Source organism: Grammomys surdaster, unplaced genomic scaffold (genome assembly GCF_004785775.1).
Source record: "Grammomys surdaster isolate TR1022 unplaced genomic scaffold, NIH_TR_1.0 267, whole genome shotgun sequence".
Lineage (NCBI taxonomy): Eukaryota > Metazoa > Chordata > Mammalia > Rodentia > Muridae > Grammomys > Grammomys surdaster.
The window spans coordinates 1372034-1378673 of NW_021604708.1; positions in this window are offsets into that span (position 1 = coordinate 1372034).

Genomic DNA, 6640 nt, shown 5'->3' on the forward strand with positions numbered 1-6640 from the left:
TTCTTCTTCTTCTTCTTCTTCTTCTTCTTCTTCTTCTTCTTCTTCTTTCTCCCTATTCTTCTAACAAGCAAGTTTTATGGTGGACATAATTTGTTTGCCCTTTGACAGTAAGTCATCGACATATGGGTACTCTGTTCTAGAAACTTCTTCCAGGAAAAGTAAAGATCAAACCAGTTTTTGCTATTGTGCTCTTTATTAATAACCACTATCATCAACAAAAGATATGGTCTCTTTTAAAATTTCTCTGTGCCTCCCAATCTAGGAGCTCTTTCTGAACAGAAAGTGTGTTTCTTCCCCTCTCCTTTTGATACGACAGGAAGACTGTCGTACAGGTTTATATTGATTGATTGATTCCCTCTGCCCAGCAGTGGGGTTAGATTTCCAGCCAACCCGCCTAGGTTTCATCTTCCCACATGTACAGATACAGCAGAATGCAACCCATAGCAAACCACAACAGTGGATTTCCCTGGTAACAAGAGTCACATGCTGCTCTCAAAGCCTGAAAATATGAGATGGGAGAAAAGAAATACAATATCAGCTATGAAGTGAAAGAGATGTTTACTTTTTGAAAGAGATGCAGAAAATCTTTGTAAGGATGTGGTGTGCCTATTAATCAATTCTAAATAAAGTACATTATAGAGACCATGTGTTTTAGAAATTTTTAATCTTCTAGGTAGATTCCTATGCTTTAATATAGACTAGAAAAAAGAACAAAAAGATGTTTTCATGTTTTTCTTCTCATTTTGCTTTATGGAAAAAAGTCATGTATCCCATTTAGAATAAAAACATATTGTATTGAGCTTTGAACTTTGAACAGTACTTTAGAGGCTGAAGGAGGTAGCCAGGAACCATTTCTTAAGCAGATCTCAGTAAACTGTTTCCTACATGACAGGCCTCTTTCAGCTGTTGAAACTGTAGCAGCTGATAGTAGTCAAGATCTCAGAATTCATGGAGATACAATTCATGGTGCTTTATGCTCCAGTAGGAAGATAGGCAAAAGGGACAGGGGGAGGAGGAGGAGGGACAGTGAGATCCAAAGGAAGAAGGAAAACAAGAACAAGAATGTTAATTTTAGGTAGTGGCCTGACCCAGGAAGACAATATAGCCTTTATTGTTCTGATTAAAGGATGCTCAAACATGGCAGTGACAATACTGTAAGCCTACACCCAAAGAAAATGGATGACACAGAAATTAACTTCCAGAAACAACTATGCAAATTAGGTCACATGAAGAAAATAGAACAAAATGGCCACTGACTATGTTCCTTCAGTTATGGTCTCCTGACTTTGCATAATTATTCACACAGCAAACTGTTGACAGTGAAGCCAGGAGTGAGACAACAGTGTCTTATCTCAGTGTACTGTTGAAACATGGCTTAAAGAAGGTCCAAACAGAAGGCTGTATTTCCACCCTTCTGCAATGCTGTCCTGTTTGAAGAGAGATGCCCTATGTATAAGGAGATGGGAGCTTGAGTCCTGAATCTCATTACCAGGAGTAACAAGATGAAAGCCAGTGCTAAACAAGTCCCCTCACTTATTCCAACCCCAGAGTCAGAGCTCACAGACTGATCCATTGAAGTCACATTACAATGGTGCCTACTTGGTTTTACCACCTAAATGGCCTTCAACCTTTGACAGCAGAAAGAGGGGCAAGAAGGTCTTACTGGATACAAAACATAAAAATGAAAACAAGATTTCATATGTATTCAGTACTATGAGAACACCACACCAGGAAATAGCCGAAGGGTATTGACTATTACCACATGCAGGCCTGAGCTCACAGAGGGAGCGTCTGTACTTACCTAAACATCACACAGACATCTGTGTACAGTGAGAGATACTGAAATGGAGGCCTACATTATTGCCAGCCTGTGACATAGAAGAATATGGCAGAGAGTAAGGTCTGGGATACCTTACACAAAGGCTGAAAAATTAGTATGTAAGAAAAATAAGTTTACAGTGAAGAAGGCTGAGAAATACTCTCAGAACCAGATGTGAATTGTGACTAATTAGTGTACCAACACACATACTCCAGAGTAGAGATTTAAGGTGTCACTGTGACCCATGGACTCTGCCCCAGCTCTGCATCTCTGCTCCATTCCTCATTTGAAGCAAAAAAAAAAAAAAAAAAAACCTTGAAACCTGTGATAGATGAATCCCCCACCTTTATCCAACCCAATATCACTTGGAATGGGCATGAGGCAACCTTCCTTACACTTTATAGGTACACATAGTTGTGATACAGCCTGTGCTGTGTGTGGTAGCCAAAAAGGGGGGAAAAAAACAAAAACAACAAAAAAATAACACAGTCTTTTGACAAACTTCCCAACTTTAGTTAGCAGAGATAACCCCAGTGAACAAAGGCATAGACTTTAGTCTTTCCTATACCAGGCAAAGAACTGTGCTCCAGAGAGACAATCTCATGTTTAGGTCCGTGGTGGGGGCTTAGTGCCCCCCATAGTTCATGTTGTTCCTTGCGGGTATGGGACTCAGACATGATTCAGGTTAATGCCCACCCCACTGATGGGTGACTACCACAGGACTACTCAGCACAGCATGAAGCAAGTCTCCATTCAATGACAGAGCAGGCTACTGAGCATAGAATTTGACCTTAGAACACCATGCTAGGATGGTAAATCCTAGCACTGGACAGATCCTAAAAGTCTCTGTTCCCAACCAATATTCTCCCACAGAGCCTCTAGAATAGCATTGGCATTAATGGGAGATACATGTAGTCTCAGTCCATTTGACTTTGATTAATCTGTCATTGATTGCAGTAGTTCCAAACCATAAATCCACCTTAGCAACAGAAAGCTCATAGCATTGTGATCCTTGCTGTCCTCAGAGCTTGTCTCAGAGAGCAATGGGCTCAATGTGATGTAGTATTGTCGGCCACAGGAATAACACCTGCAGCTGGTCACTCATCCATGAGTCAGTCAGAAACACACAGCTTACTATATGGGCTTGTTACTACAGATGAGCCCCAGGGAGAGGAAGGCACTACCCTTTTATTCTATTTCCCCAAGTCTTATTGAACAAGAGCAACTTCGAGTTTATGAGAAACCTAGACCTTGATTGCCCTCTAGTGGTAAAACAGTGGCAGCACACCAAGAGTAGACAGAATGACCTTGGACTTGGGCACCATCCTGTACTGAAACAAAGAGAGTGACCGTGAGTTTCTAGAAAGGGGAAGAAAGGCGTAGGAGAAAGAGCCTGCTTAGGATTTCTGAGAAGATGAGCACAAAAAAAACCCAATTATGAAAACTGAAAATAGATGTAGATACCTCCAACGCCCAGACAATGTTTACAGCCAAGAGATTTCACAAAAGTGTGACCTCATTGAAAAGTCAAAATAAGTTACCAGAGACTGACAAAGTCACCACCAATATGAGTTAACATTAGAGTCTGTATTGAGACTTTAAATGTTGTTTTAAAGAAACCTCAATGAGGTTGAAGAAAATAATTCAGAAACTTAACCGAGGAATCAAAGACATCTAAATAAAAAAAAAAAAAAAAAAACAGATCTTTAAGCTGAAAAATATACTAACTAGAATTAAGTACAGGAGAGACGGCATTAGCACAATAGATGAAACAGGAGGGGAAAACTAAGGAACTAAAAGATGCACTGTTTGAAGATGCATGGTGGGCTTGGGGAACAATGATGGATGAAGAAACCCTACAAGAGCATCAGAGCAGCGTGAGAAGGGCAGACCTGGGCACTGGTCCTCAAGAGGGACTGAAAGAAAAAGCTAACAGAATCTTCCCAAACTCAGAGATAAATACAAGCATCCAAGTATGGAATGATTAAAAGTTACAAATCATATTCCGCTCAGCTGAGTCTGCTCCAAGATATAATCAATCTTTCAAAGTTAAAAGGCAAAGGGAAGAGTCTCAAGGGTACCGAAGAGGAGAAATAACATACAGTGGTGGCTTGATTCCACTCACAATGGCCTTCTGAGCAGGAGTCATCGAGGCTTGGAGAGAGTGGCATGTGATTTTTATAGCACTAAAAAGAACAAACTACCAATTAAGAATGTTGTATCCAGCAAAGCTATCCTTTAAAAATATAAGAGAGGTAAAGACATGGCCAAACAAGAACTGGGGGAATATAAAACTGTTATATAAAAAGCCCTATATAATGCCTGTTATATATTATAAGCACTAGAAGGAATTCTTGTGGAGAGCCGCATAGTGTCACACCCTTAAGATGGCGCCGGTCTCCGCCTTCCGCCACCTGTTGGCGAGTGCTCTTAGGAGTAAACAAGTCCTTGCCACCTGTTGGCGAGGACTCTTAGGGTAAATAAGTCCTTATTTGGCTGTGGCTGGTGATCTGGTTTGTCTTCGTGTGTGTGTGTGTGTGTGTGTGTGTGTGTGTGTGTGTGTACCTATCTGCTGTTGCCACGTGGCAGACAGTGGTAGGCTAGTCCTAGAGTACTTAAGCCTGGGAGACACTTCCCCCAGGGTCAGAAGATTGTTCAAGGGTCCTGAATAAACTGCTTAGAGAAGAGCACGCACGTTGTGTCTTCCTTGTTGGTCGAGGGTGGATGCGACAAATTCTAAAACTGAAAGATCCATTAATGAACAAGAACAAACAAACAAACAACAAAACATTTGGAAATATAAAACTCTTAGTCACAAGTGATTATATAAGAAATTTGAGAATGTCCTATCATATCTTTAGTATGAAGACTAAACAGCAAAGACAATAATAACTATATAAATTATATTAATACATTAAGACATTGCCTAAGAAAGATACAAAATAGAGCACAGAATAGTTGAAATGAGGGAGGTGGGGAAGAAGGATAACAAAAAACCCACTCTTGCTTACTTGTTCCTAATAATTGTGTTAAGTTGCTATTGTTTAAAAAAAATCCTGTAAACCACGTGTCATGATAACTCTAATGCAGAAGTGGCACACATACCTTGGTGGTAACCATTAGATCTCTAATTGGACTTAAGGCCAAATCAACAAGACAGAAATCATGCCTGGAACTGGAAACCTAGCCAACTACCCAGGGATAGTGAAGTTGCGGATCTTAGAGGAGAACCTGTAACCATGATCTTACCTAACCAGCAGAATTCCTAACTACACTCTAAATATTTTTCTTTAAACTCACAGATAAGTTTAGTCCTCAGCCTTCATCAAGAAAAGTTCTCTTTACAACTGACAGATACTGTGAAAGAAAACCATGAAAGCCTCAACAGAGTTGAGGAGCCAGTCCCAGTGGATACATCTACAAAACACTTCTACACATAAGGCTCAGGGATCATTGTGGAAAAGGTGGCAGAAGTATTGTGAAAACCAGTATATCAGGGAGTTTGCTATTAGACTGTCTCCTAGTAATGTCCAGAAGCTTATACCCATAAAGTTTCATCAACATGAGTCCCTTAGCATGAGCCCAACATGGAAAACAACTATAGATACACGAGACTTCACAGAGAAAAGACCACAAAGCCTCAACCCTACACAAAGAACTATAAGCAAATAAGAAATGGGCACTAGGAAAATCATTTTTCTAATGAAAGAGCACACCAATTGTTTATCCAATATCAAATGGTCAGCCCTGAAAACATATATGCAAGTAACATTACAAAGACTGAGAAGGTTATATTGAAAAGGGTAAGGATTGATTAGGAGGATTTGGTGAGAGGAAAAGGATAGGAGAAATTATATGATTATAACCTCAAAATTAAAATATAAATCTAAAATAAATAAATATAGTCAGTTAAAAATGCATCATAATCCCAGCGCTGTGGAGTCTGATGCATGCTACCCAAGCCTACATAGTGAGACACTGTCTGAAAAGAACACAATGTTTTTAAAGCCTGTTAGGTGAGCCTCATTATAACCAGAAATAAAAAAACAATTATAGACAAATCTAAAAAAAAAAAAATCAAGGACTCAAAATACAGTACTAGATGCCAGATTACCTCAGTGGTAGAGCAATTGGCTGTAAAATATACTGCTAGAGGAGGTAAGTATAAGGAATGATATAGGGCAGTGTGAAGGAGAGAAAACAAACCATGAGAAGATTGGAAAACAATAGACAAGATGACTGAGGTATGATTGATTTTTTTTTTTTTTTTTTGGTTTTTCGAGACAGGGTTTCTCTGTGTAGCTTTGGCTGTCCTGGAACTCACTCTGTAGAACAGGCTGGCCTCAAACTCAGAAATCTGCCTGCCTCTGCCTCCCAAGTGCTGGGATTAAAGGCGTGCGCCACCACTGCCCAGCCTGAGGTATGATTGGAACCTTCAGAGTTAGTGGCTCGAGTTCTCCAATGAAAAACAGAATGGATGAATGGGTGGAAAATCAAAAACAAGATCTAACTATCTATTTTCTGTAAGAAACTCCTCTGAGTGGAGACACATGAATGAAAATGAAGGGCTGGGATAAAACATTTTATAAAAATGTAATCCATAAAAAAAGCACCCTAGATGTACCTACATCTCATGAAGTTAGCTTATGATCAAACACAGTACATGGAGACAGAGAAAATAATTCCATATAATAATAGAGAGATCAACTAACCAAAAACAAATTAAAGATCTAATTGCATGTGATATTGGAGGGTCTAAGTATGTAAGGCAAATATTAATAAACATGAAGGGAAAGGCAAATCAGTTTGTACAGCAACAGC